This window comes from Sciurus carolinensis, chromosome 8 (assembly GCF_902686445.1).
Source record: "Sciurus carolinensis chromosome 8, mSciCar1.2, whole genome shotgun sequence".
NCBI classification, from domain to species: domain Eukaryota; kingdom Metazoa; phylum Chordata; class Mammalia; order Rodentia; family Sciuridae; genus Sciurus; species Sciurus carolinensis.
Window position 1 is genome coordinate 23,059,185 of NC_062220.1, and position 19,272 is coordinate 23,078,456.

The 19,272-nt window shown below is 33.2% G+C and overlaps 1 protein-coding gene across 2 annotated transcripts in view; it reads right to left on the minus strand.

Moving 5' to 3' along the window:
• Mkln1 (muskelin 1) overlaps window positions 1–19,272 on the minus strand; it is a 319,704-nt gene that overhangs the window by 140,398 nt on the left and 160,034 nt on the right. The gene's annotated exons all lie outside the window — the stretch shown is intronic.

Here is a 19,272-nt window from a genome sequence, read left to right on the forward strand (position 1 = left end):
AGGCTGAACTTAATCATAATGTGTATTACAAACTTTAGCACGACCACTAAAAACAATTTTAAAGAAGTATAATTGATATGCTAAGAGACAAAAGAAGAAATCACACTGAATGTTCATTTCAAATCAGGATAGGAAACAAGAAACAAAGACAAGTGCACTGAACAGAAAACGGTTTCAAATAAGGTAGATATGAATTCAACTGCATCAATAATCAATTTATATGTGAATGGTCTAAACAAACCAATTTAAAAATAAAGACTCAGAGTGGATAAAGAAACACAAAGTTCAAACACATTATCTATAAGAAACCCACCATAAAGACACATATAGATGAATATAAAGAAACAGAGAAAGATATTATCATGCTTCAAATAGAGAACTGAATAGCTATATTAATATAAGTCAGACAAAAGAACAGGGAGAATCATGAGGGATATAAAGAGCGGTATTAATGAAAAAAGTATCAATCCCCTAAGAAGACATTACAATCCTTAATGTGTCTGTGCTGAACAAAAAGTGTCAAAATACTTGAAAGAAAAACTGACAGAACTGCAAGAAGCACTATTATAATTGGAGACACCAACCTCCCTCTTTCAGTAACTGACAGATTCAGCAGGCAGAAATTCAGAATACCACTGAACTTAACAGCACCATCAACCAATGAGATTTAATTGACATTTACAGAATACTGCATCCAATATCAGAGTACACATTCTTCTCAAGTGCAGCTCAGGGCTGGGGATTTAGCTCAGTAGTATAGCATTTGCTTGATATGTATGAGGCACTGGTTCAATTCCTGGCAGACCAAAAAAAAAAAAAAAAAAAAAGTGCACCATAGAACAAATATTGGTAACATAAAAGGCTAGAATGTTATGCAAAATATGCTGTCAAACCATAATAAAATTAAATTAGAAATCATTCACAGAAAGATAATCCTAGAAATCCTAGAAAATCCTAAAATAATTGGGAGTAAAAAACAAATTCCCAAATAACATATAAGTCAAGGAAGTCTCAAGACAAATTCAAAAATATTTTGTGCTAAACAAAAATGAAAAAAGTGAGCAAAATGTGAGAGATACAGTGAAATCAATGACTAGAAGGAGACTTACAACACTGAATACATGCTAGAAACTAAGAAATACTTAAAAGTTTCCATCCCAGGAAATTAGGAAAGAAGAGCAATTTAAGCATAAATGAAGCAGAAGAAAATAAACAAAAATGAGAGTAAAAATGAATGAAATTAAAAACAGGTATTGAAATTAGAGAAAAATTAAACAAACACTTGGCTACTTGAAAAGACCAATAAAATTGACAAACCTCTAACTAGGTTAACCAAAGAGGAGGGGGACAGAAAAGATACAAATTACTAATATTTGTTGAAAAGGGGGCATCACTACTGATCTTAGATATTAAAGGATCATAAGATGAATATTATGAACAACTTTATTCTTACAAAATTGATAACAGATGAAACTGATCAATTTCTTGAAAGATACAAAATACTAAAACTCAAGGAGAAAAAAGTTCTGAAGATGCCAAAAACTATTAAAGAAATTCAATCAATAATTAATAATCTTCCAGAAAAGAAAACACCAGACCTGATGGTCTCACTAATGATTTCTACCCAACATTTAAGCAAAACAGTAACTTCAATTCTCTAAAATGTCTTCTACAAAATAACAGCAAAAGAAACATTTCCTCTGAGACCAGCATTACCCTAATACCCAAACCAGATAAAGACATAAGAAAAACTTGAGACCAGTATCTTTTATAAATATAAATGCAAAAAATTTACTCAACAAAATATTAGCAAATCAAATTCAATGTATAAAAGTAATAACAGCATAATCAAAGTATTTATTTCAGGTATGCAAGGCTGGCTCAGCATTCCAAAAACAATGAATACAATGCATACCATCAATAGTTAAAGAAAAAAAGTTATATAGTAGATACAGAAAAGGCATTTCACAAAATCCAACATCCATTCATAAATAAAAATCCAAGATAACTGATAATAAAGGAGACCTTCCTTAAATTGATTTTAAAAAACTTCACATAACACCTACAGCTAACATTACACTTAATGTAGAAAACCAGATGCTTCACCCTAATGCTGGGAAAACATCACTCGATTATTCAGCATCATACCAGAAGTACTATCTAAATTAACAATAAAATTTTAAAAGAAAAAAAAATATGTGTTTATATATTTTAAGAAATATATATGAGATTTATATATACATATATATATAAAAACTGCAACTAGTAAGTAATTATAGCAAGGTTGTAGCACTTAAGGTTAATGTACAAGGGGCTGCAGTTGTGGCTCAGTGGTAGACTGCTTGACTAGCATGTGTGAGGCACTGGGTTCAATACTCAGCACCACATAAAAACAAATAAAACAAAGATATTTAAAAAACTGAATTCTAGTTTAAAAACAAGATTAATGTACAAAAGTCAATTGATTTTCTATATACAATGAATAACTGGACTTTCAAACAACACATTTATATTACTAATTGAAAGATACAGTACTTAAATACAAACATAATAAAATATGCATAAGATCAATATGAGAAAAACTTCAATCACCAATGAAAGAAATAAAAGAAAATATAAATGAATAAAGAGACAGTCCCCATGTCTGTAGATAGGAATTCATTATTTTTAAGACATCAGTTCCTCCCAACTTGATCTAATACATTCAATCCAATCACAAACAAATCCCAACAAGTTATATTATGGATATTGACAAACAGATTGTAAAGTTTATATGAAAAACATATAAAAACCCAGTGTAGCCAACAAATACTGAAGCACTAAGTTGAAGGACTGACATCATCCACCTCCAAGACAACTAAAAGTTACTACAGAGATCAAGACAACACAGTAGTAACAAAAGAATAACTACACAGACCAAAGAGATTCGAATACAGGTCCAGAAATAGATCTAAACAAATACTATTAACTAAAAAGCAAAGGCAATTTGATGAAGACAGAATTTTCAACAAATGGTGCTAAATCAGTTATCCACCTAGAAAAAAAAGAGACCTTATACCTTTTATAAGAATCAATTTAAATGCATCTTAGAAGTGTAAAACACGAAAGTATAAAACTCCTAGAAAACAACATATAAATATAGTTTATGTGTAAATATAGATGACTTGGGCTAGGTAATGATCTTTGAGATATAACATCAAAAGTATAATCCATGAAAGCAAAAAAAGTGGTTAGTTTAGATTTTGTTCAAATTAAAAACTTGTGCTCTGCAGAAGACACTCTTACAATAATGAAAAGATAACCCAAAGATATGGAAAGGAAATATTTGCAAAAGACATAGCAATAAGAAAACAACACAATGAACAAAAGATGTAAACAGCACTTCACCTAAGATGTGGAAAATGAACATGAAAAGATGATCAACATTATATACTATTAACACAGCAATGAGATAGCACTACATATCTATCAGAATGGTGGGGGTGCCAGAGGCAGTACCAAGTACTAGCAAGATGACAATAACTCTCATTCACTGCTGCAGGGAATGCAAAATGGAACAGCCACTTTGTACCACTGGCCTTACTGACAGGGATAGGAAAAAAGAAAAAAAAAGTACTGATCTAAGTGACTCTACAAATGAAATGGAGTTTGCAAAACTAAAGACAAGATGATGTGCATAAGACCATTGTTCTGTGGTGGATAAAAGTGGTGTCCTACAAAGTACAGACGAAAAATTTTAACACTGCTGTACACATATACTGCAATTAATAAATGAAGTAAAAGTTTAACAAATAGTCAAGTTTTTCATTACTGAGGTGAAAATTTACAGATTAGAAGGGTGAAGAGTCTGGAAATATCCATGTGGTACTTCACTCTTAATTGAATATAACCAGCAGTATACATGGTCACATACACAAATATTTATAGATAGATTTATAGATAACCTGGGTATATATACCCAGGTTAGGATTCTAACATATTTCTTTGCTCTGCCAGCTGAAAGGGACTGAAAGAAACAACATCCCAAAAGTAGTACACCTAACATGGTTTCTGATGCTTTTCTCCAATAAAAGGAACCAGTTTCCATAGAGAAATGGGAGTAGGGAAATAACAAGATGAACCTGGAGCATCTTCTGGTAAGAAAAATTAAAGAAGTGATGAAAGAAAAGAAGGAAGGATGTAGCCAAAGATGAAACAAGTAAAGCAACAAAATAATTAGAAGAGTATTGACTATAACTTAAAGTATAAAATAAGTACTAATGAATCCAAAATGATACAAATAAATGACATAATTAAATTAATTAATAATTAAATTACTATTAATTAATCAATTAATGATTAAATAAATTAATATGGAGAAGGTTTCATCCTTTTCATGGGTGAAAAATATTCCACTATGTAAATATATATCACTTGTTTTTATCCATTCATCTGTCAATGAACATCTTGGTTGATTCCATATCTTGGTTCTTGTGAACAGTGATTCATGGGTATGAAATAGCTCTTTGATCTAATGACTTCATTTCGTTTGGATGTACACCCAGTAATGGAATTGTTGAATCATATGGTAGTTCTAGTTCCAGTTTTCTGAAGAATGTTCATTCTGTTTTCCATAATAGCTATGCTAATTTACATTCCACCAACAATATATGAGTTCCCCTTTCCCTGAATCCTAGGCAATGAATTCTTACACAAAAAACAGACCCACAGGGCTGGGGATATAGCTCAGTTGGTACAGTGCTTGCCACCTATGCACAAGGCCCTGGGTTCAATCCCCAGCACCACCAAAAAAAAAAAAAAAAAAAAAAAAAAAAAAAAAGACCCATAAGAGCAAAAACTGGACTTCAGCAAAATTGAAAACTTGCTCTGAGAAAGTCTGTTAAAAGGGTATAAAGGAAAGCTACAAACTAAGAACATGTTTGCAAACTACATATCCAGTAAAAGACTTACATCTAGAATATATGAAGAATTCACAATACTCAACAATTAAAAAAAAAAAGCAGGCAATTCAATTAGGAAACAGACAAGACAAGAATAGACATTTCACTAAGGATACACAGATAGCAAATAAATACACAAAAAGACCGGCAACTTCATTCATCATTCAGAAAATCCAAATAAAAACCATAATCAGATATCACTACACATCTAACAAAATATCAAAATAAAGAAACAATTATGACACCAAATGCTAGCAAGAATTCAGAGAAAATGGATCATTCATATATTGTTGGTGGGACTATAAAATAATATAGCCATTCTAGGAAAGAGTATGGCAGTTTCTTACAAAACTAACCACTTGCCATACAACCCCAAAACTAGACTCTTTGGACGTTTACCCCAGAGAAATGAAAACTGATGTTCAAGCAAAAAACTGTACAATGTTTAAAGCATCTTCATTTCTAATAACCCCAAATTGGAAAAAAATCTATATGCCCTTCAACTGGTAAATGGTTAAACCAACTGTGGATAACATAAGTAGTTGATTGCATTTGCAAAAGATAACAATGGAAGAATGGACCAAAAGTTAACAAATTGACTACCCATATTAGAGGGGATGAAAAATCTTAAAGTGACGGAGATGCAAGCTGTATAGTTTAAAATTTGAAATCAAATTAATGTTTTTCACAATATAAAAGCAGAGACAACAAATGAACCCCTAAAAATTGAAAACAAATGAACTTAACTGCAAATCAAGTTAGTGAAATAACCCACAAAAATTATTTTAAAGTTTTATTTCATTTGACCTTAAAAACAATATTTTTAGGGCTGGGGTTGTAACTCAGCAGTAAAGCGCTTGCCTAGGCCATGTGAGGCACTGGATTACATCCTCAGCACCACATAAAAACAAATAAATAAAAGTTAAATTCTTTAAAAAACAAAAAAGAGCATTTTTATCATCCTTGGTGCACTGAGTCTTCCTGACTCTCATAAACCGTGAGATAACAAATGCTTACTGTTTTAAGCTGCTAAATTTGCTGTGATTTGTTACGGAGCAAGAGATAATTAACATGATGTTATCTTAAATACTTAACTATTTAGGAATGAAATAATATAACTTATGTTTACTTTAAAATACACCAAAAGAAAGAAAAAGAGGTAGGCATAGATAAAGTTTTAGAAAAAATAGGACATTAATGGCCTAGCAAATAGCAGACCACTGAAGTATCTGTTTACCATATAAAGCAAAACTCAAGTCAGCTTATTATCACCACTTGAAAATATTTGCTCCTATAGCAATTATCTCTATGGACTCAAAGTTACTTGGGAACACAAACCTATGTACACACTCCACACAAATAATAAGAACAACCACTGGGAAAAGACAATGACAACAAAATAAACATTCCTAAACAGAAGGAAGAAGAAGATGATAGAAAACTCTTACAGGCCAAAAACCAAATTATAAAGCTAACTAAGATGGCTTTCTGTCTTTAAAAAAAGAAAAAGAAGTCTGCTAAAACATTTGTATAAAAATATTCCTCATTTACTGAATAGCTCAGAAGGCTTTTAAATTATCAATCTTTTCTGAAATTAAATGACTGGGCTCTGGAATATAATTCAAAACTAAAAACTAACCCTCTCCACCTAAAGCAAAGATTATTACATTTGGACACGATCTAGGAAAGGTTTAGAGCTTAGAACATACATTCTTCAAACCTCAGACAAAATAATAAATATACACAGAGGGATTATAAAAATTTAAAAGATCAAATTCTACAAGCACCCCCAAAAGCTACATTTATATGTAAGTAAATTTACTGAAATAACTACTATCATCTTCTGATTTCATCAAGCTCTCAAAATATCTTTGCTGGCAACAATTTAGTTTAATGAGTTATTTTGTGTGTGTGTCACATGCACATGCACCTGATGGGGGGGTATATCTGCCTTTTAAAAATATTCTGTAATATCAACTCTGTGGTATCCTGTGCCAAAAAGACTATAATGTCCTTCATTTTGTATTGGAACAAAGAAAAAGCTAAACGATTGATTTAAAATTACCAATGAATTGATAGTAGAACTGGGATGAAAGCCCAAATCCTCTGTCCTTGTCCAGTGTTTCCTCTATACTACACTGTCTTATGTTTTTTTTTAAACCAGATAGAACTTTTTCTCCAGTACAATGCAGTTAATTAAAGTTATATTAATGATAAAAAGGTCAAACCAATATTAACTAATCCAAAGATATTTACTTAATGAAAAACGTAACAGGAAACTATGACCAAGACCACAAGTCCTACAGTACTTTTTCTGAAAAGTAGAGTATTTATCACACTTTGTTCCTCAGAGACACTCCAGGGGACCTACAAACATGCTAAAACTGTTAACTATTCTTAAATCTATTAAAAAGTTCAAAACTATTATATATAAAATATTAACCACAATAGACACCATCCTCCATAAAAACTTGTTTACCTGATTTTGTACTAGTCTTATGTAAAATTTCCTCGAACATCTCTCTTTAATTTTTTTCTTAATGTGCCAATGAATAATAATATGGCTATTGTCATATGCTGATCTTTGAATAATTCAGTTCTGTAGATGTAAAATTCACAAATAAATACACAACTAGAATATATTCAATTAGTGGTTACACAAGGCTGCTTGATTTTCTGGGGCCCAGAATATGATGTCCCAAAGACTGATGCTCTGACAAGCTGAGAGGTCTTGGATCTACTTCAGACCCCTTCACCTTCCCTTATTTCTCCCCCCCCCCCCCCAGTACAAGGAGAGGCTCTCTACAATGTTCCTCTAACAACCCCACCGGGATCTGCCAAAGAACAACACATCTGCCTTACTGAAATTACATTAATACAAAAGATTAAACTCTAATAATAGGAAAAAAAAAACTGAAGTCTATCAACATATCTGAACTGACTTCTGTAACATACCATTGTCTTCTGTTTTGGTCCCATGGAGAATAATTTACAATCCACTGTCTGTTCTGCAAGTCCAATGGACTTTGTTCTCCAAACCCATGGAGTTCCCTCCACCCGCCAAAATCATTTACTATACCCCTAAAATTGTCTACATTCCCCATCCTCCCCTATAAAAGTGGAGTATATAAGTTTCTGAATAACGTTAAGCCACTGGGTAATCACACTCCTATGATTTTCCCCCAGGCTGATTTTTTCCCCTTTTGCACAGTAAAAAATTTAAATGTTTCTTCTCCTATTTTTATCTGTATACTGTCGAGTTTATTCCAGCAAACTTTCAGAGGGCATAAGGGAAATTCCCTTTAGTCCCTACGTTTTAATGTTCTCCTTATAGATTATTGAGAAGTATGATATATGGGAAGTCACATTATAGTTCATTGAATATAAATTTGGAGTACTTTTCTATTTGAATTAATAATATATAATGTGAGTTTAGTAATAACTTTGAAATCAAGTATATTACAGGTGATAACCAACTTTCCAAAAACTCACATTTAAGTATCTTTTTTTTTTTTTCAGTGCTGGGGATTTGAACCCAGGGCCATGTGCTTGCAAAGCAAGCACTCTACAAACTGAGCTATATCCCCAGCCCACATTTAAGTATCTTAAGTGAGCCTTTCCTTTGTTAAATTTAGTTTGACAACCAATAGTTTATGCTACTGTACTATAATGGTCCCATATGCCAATCAACATACCAGTTTCCAAAGCACTGCCATCTTTACTTCACTGTCCTTTTTTGCAATTTGTAAAAAAAAAAAAATCTGTGTATGTGTTTGCGCATGCATGCTAGAGATTGAACCCAGGGGTGCTTCACCACTAAGCTACATCCACAGTTCTTTTTATTTTTTATTTTCTCACTAAGTTGCTTAGGGTCTTGCTAAGTTGCTGTGGCTGGCCTTGAATTTAAAATCCTCCTGCCTCAGCCTCCTGAGTAGCTGGGATTATAGGTGTGTGCCACTGTACCCAGCACAATTTATAAAATATTTTATTGTATTGTCCCTAATATTTTATAAGAATGAATGGGAAATAAAAATATGAAAGCTTAATAATAATATTAATCAAATTAAAATAATAATGGGCATCAAATGGTTCAAAAGAAGAAAACTTTAGACACTTAAGTAACCAGTTTAAATTAAATGCTGAAAAAACAGCTTTAAAAATCACATCAAAAGCTAATGTACAGGTGTGTCAATTATGGATTTATTGACTCTCACAACTACATTCACCCTTCTTGAAAATGGATTTGGGCTTAAAAGTATTTTCCCTTTGCCAGGTGGCACAATGTTACGCTTTGTCAATAGAGGGGTCAGGAGAGTCATACCAGGAAGTAAGAAACATTTTTTTGTTTCTTAATTCAAGTATGCTTGTCCTGCAGACTCCTGTAGCAACATGGGTTTTCCACGGTTCTGGGCTCCTACTCTGCAGGTTTTTCTACTCTATGCCCAGCTCCTTTGCTTGAGTAGTTTCTGTAGCCTCAGGTTTCTACATCACAGCACACACTAATTGTGAGTATTTTTACATTGTTTCTTGACATTCAGCAGGTCTTTTCAAATAAATAAACTGAAGTGTTCTTGACCTCAGAGAAATTTTCCTCCATCTTTTGCCTCCCTTTTTTCTTTTTCTGATCTCTTTCTAGACCTACTATTAGAAGGTGCAGAGGTACTATATTTGGTTATGTAGGTTGTACTCTGCAGAAGACAATCCCACTGAAGAGTGAGAGATAAAATCCAGCTATGTCTCACTCATCAAGTCCTGCATCCAGATCAAAAAGCATTACCCCTACAGACATTGGTGGCCACACCTGTAATTCCAGGAAACTCAGGAGATTGAGGCAAGTTCCAGGTCAGTCTCAGGAACTTTGCGAGATCCTGTCTCAATTAAAAATAAATAAATAAATAAATAAATAAAAAGGGCTGGGGATGTAACTCCTGAATTCAATCCCCAATATCAAATAATAAAAGTAAAAAGCATCATCTACTCATTAAGTCACGTACTCTGAAGATAAGGTGATCAAAGTCAGCCTCCACTTTCTCTAACTTCTCTTCTTGTTCTAGATCTCTCCCTGTGTATGCATATAAGTATAGGAAAAATGTATATGTCTATGTGTATATAAAACTATTTTTAAAATATCATTTTTGTGGAGTCTTCTAGTATTTGGGGCCTAAGAATCAGGATTTTTAGAGGATTCCCAAGTACTATGAACATTTAAACAAGATTGAAATGTACTGCTCTTAATGGCTGCAAGCTTTTTTGTTGAAGTACTCCCTAATTAATTTTGAAAATGTTCACATCTTCATTTTTAAACTGCAAAAACATTTTGCATAGCTTATAATAACTGCAAAGATTGTATCTAATTTCCAGTTTACTCTAAATATTATCATTTTTAATAAAGATGTTGTATTTGTTCTCTTAAAGTCTATCAACAGAATAAAAATATCTTCATCTGCTTTTTAAAATAGGGTCTTCTATAATAGTCAATTTTTTTTTATTATTTGTTTACTCTTAAACTTATCCCACAGAATGTCACCAAATGTACTATACTTTGATGTTGGAGTCTTATTTTTCACTCTCTACGATTTATCTGGAGAAAACAAAAAGGTGTAAATTAAGATTAAAACTTTTTGATTATGAGATGCTAAACAAAAAAAAAAAAAAAACTTCACCTGGATACTACTATCAATATCATAAGCATACAGTTAACCAAAATAATATAAATATATTAAAAAATTTGAGAAATAATGATTAAATGTACAGTAAAATAGTAGTAGAAATGATTCTCCAAGAAATGGGTAGGTCTTTTTTATTTAAAACAAGTATTTCATATACATATATATATATACATATACTCATATATACAAATATACATATGGATAAATAGCACTGCTGGAATAAAATCTCTATTTTTATAGATAAAAAATGAAATATTTGCTCATATAAACCAAGGCACAGAAATAGTTTCTGTTCATACTGTTATTAATTTTACCACCTTCTGAATTACATGCCAAAAGTTGCATAATAAGCTGTCATTAAAAAATACTTTTCAGGCTGGAGTTGTGGCTCAGTGGTAGAGTACTCGCCTTGTACACATGAGGCCCTGGGTTTGATCCTCAGCAACGCATAAAAATAAAATAAGGTATTGTGACCACTTACAACTAAGAAAAAAAAAAAAAAATATATATATATATAAAGAATTTTTTAAAATACTTTTCTACTAAATGACAAGTTAATTCCTCCATTAATTTCTTTTTAAAAAGGAACTGAGAACTACCCATTCTTTCTTTTTCTATCTTTTTTTTTTTTTTTTTTTTGATACTTGGGATTGAATTCAGGGGTGCTTTACCACTGAGCAACATCGTCAGTTTTTTCTGTTTTTTATTTAAAGACAGGCTCTCACTAGGTTGCTGAGGGTCCAAGATGCTAAGACTGGCCTTGAATTTGCAATCCTCCTAACTCAGCCTCCTGAATTGCTGGGATTACATAAACTACCAAACCACCATGCATGACCCTATTCTGTATTTGTAAGCACTAAGTAATGATAATACTACTGGTGAATGGATCACACTTTTGAGTAGCAAGAACCTAAGCATTAAAAAAAAAAAAAAAAAAAAAGTAGGCAAAGCCAAATTCTCAGATCAATTTTAATATCCAATACACAAGAATAATAAAACTCAGGAAACTGAATGCCTTAATGTACTCCTAGGCATAAGCAAGTCCCAATTTGAAGATGCTCAAAATGAGTTACTAAAAACTGAAATTATTAGGTTTTAAGAATATTTAAAATTTTAAATTCTAAGCCAAAGAGACATTTTATTCACATTATTTTTCTACTTAAAATCCTTTGATTGCTCCCCACTTTCCAAAAAATAAATTCAAACTCACTAAGAGGAGATATAAGATCCTTTGTAATTTGTGTTTATAACCAAAGAATTCATTGCAATGCACACAATCTCTATTTTTCTTGTTTGAATATAAATTTTATTTGCTAAAATGAAATAATACTTAAAATTTTGAGCGATATCAAAAGAAAAGGCAATTAAAAAGTAAAAACTGGACTATAGGTATAGTTCAGCAATACAGCACTTGCCTAGCATGCACGAGGCCCTGGATTCAATCACCAGTATCACAAAAAATAAAAGAATGAATGAGCCTGGCATGATGGTATATGCCTATAATCCCAGTGGCTCAGGAGGCTGAGGCAGGAGGATCACTTAGCTAGGCCCACTCAGCAAGACCCTATTCTAATAAAATACAAAAAAGGGCGGGGGAAAGAGAAAGAGAGACAGAGAGAAGGGGGCGGGGGAGAAATTAGATCTGTACACAAAAGAAGGCACAGCTCATTTATCTCTTTAACAAGTCTCCCCTCAAGCTCTACTCAACAGAAGCACCAGCCTCTGAACTTCACTTTTACATTCTGTAGTTTTTACTACTTTTATCATGCTGAACTTTACCTTTGTTTGCTTATACTGAACCATTATATGTACAAGTAGTTAATAACCAGAAATTTTCTCTCTCCTACCTTTAAATAGGCGTAGCTATTCCCTGGAGTCAGTTGGCACCCCATAATTTCCTTAAGGTAAAGATAGCCAGAAATTTGAAAAACCATAATTGCAACTCAAATATCACAGTGTATCAATAAAAACAAATTAAAAAACAAAGTCTGCCAGACATGGCAGGTTGTTGAAAATGAAGATTTCAACAGAAACAGAAGACCTAGGATATATGAATTTCGAATCACCTGAAATTCTAAGCTCTGAAAGAAACTAAAATTTATTTTTAGTTCTTTAAAAATCTACGCCTCAGCAAGGCATGGTGGCACATGACTATAATTCAGTCACTTAGGAAGCTAGGGAAAAAAGACTACACGTTCAAGGCCAGTCTGTGCCTTAGTAAGACTCCATCTAAAAATCAAACTAAAAAGGGCCAAAGATATAGCTCAGTGGTAGAGCACCCCCGGGTTCAATCCTCAGGACCAAACAAACAAACAAACAAAAAAAGAATCTATGCTTCAGAGCTTATAAACAAGTGTGATCCCTTCCAAAAGTACCACCTATTCAGTATTTCACACGGAAACAAACAATATAGGAAACAATACAGATTTCAGGGAAAAAAAACACATCAACTAACTTCTCCAACATAAACTGCTTAGCAAAGTATGTGTACATGTATGTATGTACTATTAAGTATGTACATTGATAGGTAGGGACAGATAACCTCAAAAATGAAGATATGAAGTCAATCCATAAATTTGTATATATGGATAACAAAACAAAACAAAAAAGGAACATAAAGGACAGAAACATGAAAACCATGAATAATTTATAGTATACATTTAAAAATTACTAATTACTTTCTACTTTGAAATTGTCCAATATATATCTCTGTCTCAAAACCAAAATTATATTTTAAAAAGTAAAGTAATCAAAAATGGTGCATTACCTAGATGTCCTTCAATTGATGAATGGATAAAGAAAATGTGGTATATATATACAATGGAATATTACTCAGCCATAAAGAATGATAAAATTATGGCATTTGCAGGCAAATGGATGAAACTGGAGAATATCATGCTAAGTGAGATAAGCCAATCTCAAAAAACCAATGGACGAATGATATCGCTAATAAGTGGATGATGACACATAATGGGGGGTGGGAGGGGTTAGTGTTAGGGTTAGAGTTAGGGTTAGGGAGGGGGGCAAGAATGGAGGAAGGAAGGACTGTATAGAGGGAAAAGAGGGGTGGGAGGGGTAGGGGGGAAGGGAAAAAAATAACAGAATGAATCAAACAACATTACCCTATGTAAATTTATGATTACACAAAAGGTATGCCTTTACGCCACGTACAAACAGAGAAACATCATGTATCCCATTTGTTTACAATAAAAAAAAAATGGTGCATTAATTCATTCACTTATTTACCTAAAAAATTTAAAGCTTGAACTACAATGATGGGGAGTGGATTCCATACTACCCAAGAAATTTGTGATCTAGTTGGGGGATAGCTATTAAGCAAGTAACTATACAAATATGTGCATAATTGTAAATTACACGAAATGAAAATACCAGGTACATGTTGCTAAGAAAGCATTTAATCTCTAGATGTAGAGGAATAGGTATCAGACTCATTGGAGAAGAGAAACCAGACAGGATTTCCTGAAAAAGTGCCGTTTTGGCTGATAAGAATAAGCAGGAGTTAGGTTTCATAGCTGTTCTAATGGACCTACTTCAATCAAAGGGGAAAGGGGAAGAAAGAGGACAATGAGAAGAAGGGGAAAGGAGACATATGCAAGGTTGTTGAAAGTAAGTTAGTATTTCTCTGTACATAAGATAACTTCTTTAACAAATAGACAGGTGGCACTGACTATGCTAAATATCAGACGTTGATAATAATTAGCCATACTAAAGGAAGAAAAGGCTACTTTATTTAAATACTAACATTTACACGCCAAAAAAAAAAAAAAAGACGACTCAATTATCTTCCTTCTAAATGTATACCTTCACATAGAGTACTCCCACCACAAAAGTTCTAATAAAGATATAGGTTAATATAAAAATCATATTACAAGGAAGGCAAAATACTATGAACTTATGGCAAAGATTAAAATCTCAATTTCTAGCCTTATAAGTAAGTTTCAAAAGAGATTTGCAGGTCACTAGCCAAACCAAAAAATAAGATCTTATTTTAATTCTTAGACAATTAGTAACTGCTTATTGCTTAAAAACTGCTAACAAAGGGTTATATCCCATAATTTTTCCTGTCAAGTGTCAGCAAGTAGACAGTTCAGATGTCAAAATGCAAGATGAAGAAAAATTGAGTAAGAACCCAAATAAATTCAGTGTTCAAGTCCTACATTACATTAACTATGAACAACTTATAGATTTACAAGACACTTTCTATTCTAAAAGAACTAAATACGGAAAGAATTCTGCTTTTTGAGTATAGCTAACTAACAGTTCCTTCTAGAAATAGAAAAGCTGTAAGGTATCAGAGAGTTCCTGAGGCAGCTAAGACTTAAGGTGTCAAACGATCGCGGTTTTCCCTATTTACTGGCACAGGACAATGGGCTGAGAAACTAGGAAAGAACAGCCACTAGCGGGTAGAGAAGTCAGCAAGCTTTTGGCAATTTCATAGTGGTACAGGTACAAAACTTGATAGTTAGGTATTGCCATGATACCCATGACATCTTGAGGGGTCAAGGTCCCACAATGAAGGAATGCACAGAGGAACAAATCTGACACTGTATAAATTCCTTGAGGCATTTGCCAATGTTCAAACCACACAGATAAAGAGGCTAAAAAAGTCAGCAGAAAGTAACTAAAAGGGAACAAGGTTTTGAGACTCTCATGCTATGCTGCTGAAAAGAAAAAAGCTAGAGAAGCCCTATAAACACCCAGTCCTTCAAATGAGATCACTGGATGACTACCCCATCAAGGCAAACTAAAGACAAGTTTAGTAAGGCCAAAAGCCCCACTGAAGTCAGCTCATTTCTTGACTACTAAAGTGATCTACTCTCTCTGCCTGCCAGAAGATGGGCAAATCCTATCTGCAGAATATATCATTAAAGATACATAATTTACCACTGTAATTTATAATTGTATCTAAAATTATCGACATAATGCCACTACATCAAAAGTTGCCAACTAATAATTATAGTAAATTATTGCCTGGCATAACAGACACAAAACCAAAAGAAAAAAAAGATGATGGAAATAGGTCTGTAGGTTGCCCAGGCACTAGAGTCTTCAGACAGACTTTAAAGTGATTTGATTAATATGTTCATGAAAGATGGTCACATAGAGGTTTTTTGGGGGGTTGAATATACCTTTATTATTTCAGAACACTACCTTAAGCAATTCTACACAAAATGAGATTGGAGTATCTACAGATACAAACACATTCAAGGCTCTCAGTACATGTGCTATTTACAAAGAATCAAATAAAAATTAAAGAACTAAAAAATACTAAATTGGAATCAAGAAACAATAGAGTTGAAAGTAGGTTGGACCAGTTTGAATAGAGAATCAGTGAACTAAAACACAGGCAAGTAAAACCTAACCAAAATGGAATAAGGAAAGAAAAAAATTATAGAAAAAAGCATAAGAGGCATATAGAACATGACAAAGTATAATACTGATTTAACTGGGAGTCCAGAGTAAAGGAGAAAAAGAATAGAACAGAAATAATTTTATGAAATGTCAAATTTTTTTCAAAAGTGATGAGAGTTATACCACTGATTCCAAGAGGTGCCAGAAACCCCAAAAAGAGCAAATAGAAAACCATTCATAGGTATATCATCATAAAGCTTAAGCTAAAACCCAAAGACAGAGAAAGTCTTAAAGGCAATTGCAAAATCAAGTCAAATTACCCTCCAAGAAGCAACAATAAGCCTAAGAGCTAATTTCCCAACAAAAAAATTTCCCTCCTATGTCTGTCTGTCTGTCTCTATCTCTCTCACTCACACACTCTCACACACACACACAGGATTGAACCCAGGGTCTGAATATCTTGAACGTAAGTGGCAATTGCTCCACCACAGAGCTGCGTCCCCACACAAAATTTTTTTGAGGGGGTTTATGGGGATTGAACCCAGGGGTACTCTATCACTGAGTTACATCCCCAGCCCTCTTTATTTTGAGATAGGGTCTCACTAAATTAACCAGGCTGGCCTTCAAACTTGTGATCCTCCTGCCTTAGCCTCTTGAGTAGATGGGATTACAGATACGTACCACCATGCTTGGCTCGCACAAGAATTTTTTAAGAGAAATATCTTCCCAAAGTGCACTGATGTTAAAAGCTATTACTTATCAAAAAGAAAGGAAGGTAGGAAGGAAGGAAGGAAGGAAGTCCTCCATATTAAGAGATTTTTATACTGCTGGACTTCTCAGAACCTTATCTGACCACAAAACCCCTTAACAAGCAACAATCTCAGAAACTAGCCATTCACAAAATATATACTGGGAAATCATGTGATATATAATTCTATGACTTATTTAAATAAGTGTACAGTTTTTAATTCCCAAATTAGGTACAAATTTCAGAAAAAAAGGTAAAATATAGGCAAACTCTTTCAGGCACACTGAAAAATAAAGGCTGTTTCATTACTTTCAAAGTACAAGTGTGCTACCTATAACTAAATAAGCTTTAACATTTTTAAGGTCCAAATAAGTCAAGAGTTAAAATAGGAAATGTTTGTTCTTTCTGCCTTTGGGAGAAGGAAGGAAATTCTAAGTCCTGATAAAAGAAATAGAGATTGGAATTTTTTTCATGACTTTAGAACTAAAATGCAAGTGGTTTCAATATAAGAATTCTTTCAAATATCTGAATTCACTACCTTTGTGCAGAAGCAGTAAAGTACCATAGTTAAGATCATTGACTATAAAGCCACACTGCCTAGTTCATATCCTGGTTCCACTGAGATATATAACCTTGGACCAGTTTTAGCCTCTCCATGCCTGTTTCCTCATCAGGAAAATGGAGATTCCTCTTATGACTGCTATAGAATCAAATGAATTAAAATACTTGGGATGATCACAGCATATTAAAAGCATATTATAAGTGTTTACCATTTTTGACATTGTCCTATTATTGTCACCCCCAAAAGTCTAGATTTGTTGAAAAAAAAATGTTTGCTACTTTGTGAACAATTTCAACAAATGACCATACCTAAAATGAAACCTATTTAGGAAGGTCCTTAAGATGACTTCCACTGCCTGTAAAGATACAGCAACCATCCTTAGAGGGAATTTTAGTGCAATGGAAAGTAAATTCCTTTCTTACGCTTCCTGTCATATAAAGTATACCACCCTTACTTTCTAACAGAAATTCAGAACCAAGAGTTTACAATTTAGGCATGGCACACACCAAACCATCAGACACAAAATTTTCAAATTCAAGATCCATAATACTCAACTATACCCTTCAAAGAAAAAAAGTTAGATTACTCTTCAACTGTAACAGGTTTTTTTTCTGTTAAATAGTTTAGTGCTTTAAAATAAAAACTACACTGCATCTATCAACAGAATATAATCAGGATTAAATAAAATACAGTACATGAAAATACTGTCAAGTAATATGGATATATTAAGTACTATTTCTATTAATATATGTGAGAAAATTATACCAATGGGTTCTTCGTATTTCAAACAGTTGCCTCCTAACTCCAACACTAGTTTCTGTATACTTCAAATCAGAAGCTAGAATAATAAGGCACAAGTCAGATTAAAGTTACCATCCACCAAAGAATTTGCTGCCTAAAATGTACTTTTTCTAAAAATGTCTACATAACAGATAACTTCTGATATCTGTTATGTAGACATTTTTAGAAAAAAAGTTATGTTTAGAAAAGAAGTTATCTGTTCTGAGACTAGAAGTTTAAAGGAATGAGATCCTAGAAATATCCTAACTCTAGACCAGAAAATCTACAGGTATTAGATTAAACAATGCCACCCCAATTCCCAAATGTCTGTGATCCTAACTTGCATATAGAAAATGCTGATGCAAAGAACAAGTTAGTCCAAAAAATCAGAGGTCAAGTACCTACGTACAAATTTCAACTTCAGCTGAGAGTTAAAGAGTGTTTACCTGGCTCAGCCTCAAACTGAAATCTGGGTTCCAGCATCAATCAGGGACACTTTGCCAGGCAGCAACAATCAATAGGTAACACAGGTCAGATAAGACCACAGGTCACTTGGCATCTTTCACTGAGGCAGATCCTACTGAATGCCTAACTGCCAACTGTTGACAGGAGGACCGGTTGTCAGTCAAGAGAGTTACATTCTTCTAGGGACAACTTCCTTTTGAGATTCTTGACCGATTTGACTAGAGAAATCAAACTAAGGGATATATGAAGAATTTTTTAACTATAAGTAGAAAACTGCATGCTTCACAAATCCAGTCCTTTTTTTTTTTTTTTTTTTTTTTTTTTTTTTTTTTTTTTTTTTTTTTTTTTAGTAACATGTTATTAATTACTTGTTTTGTTCACAAAACCATCTCTGGGCATATGAGGTGATGGGCCATGGGATATCACCAGCACTTTTCTTCAAGATGTGCACAGATCCTAAGTCGTACTAGGCCAGTTCATCTACCTGCATGTAGAACTGGAGTTAGATCTGCTCTTCTCAAAGATAAGCTAAACCCAGAATTGGTTACAGAAAAGAAGACATCTGCTGCAGAGAATTTTATGGTAGTGATGTCGTTTTTAACACCTAAATCAGGGCTCCAGACCAAGTCGCTGTTGTAAGTCAAATTCATTAAAGTCCTAGAGCCAGACTTCTGTGTTTACATTTGAATTCCTGGGCTGAGAAACTGCTGTCTGTACACATCCGTCTTCTAATGA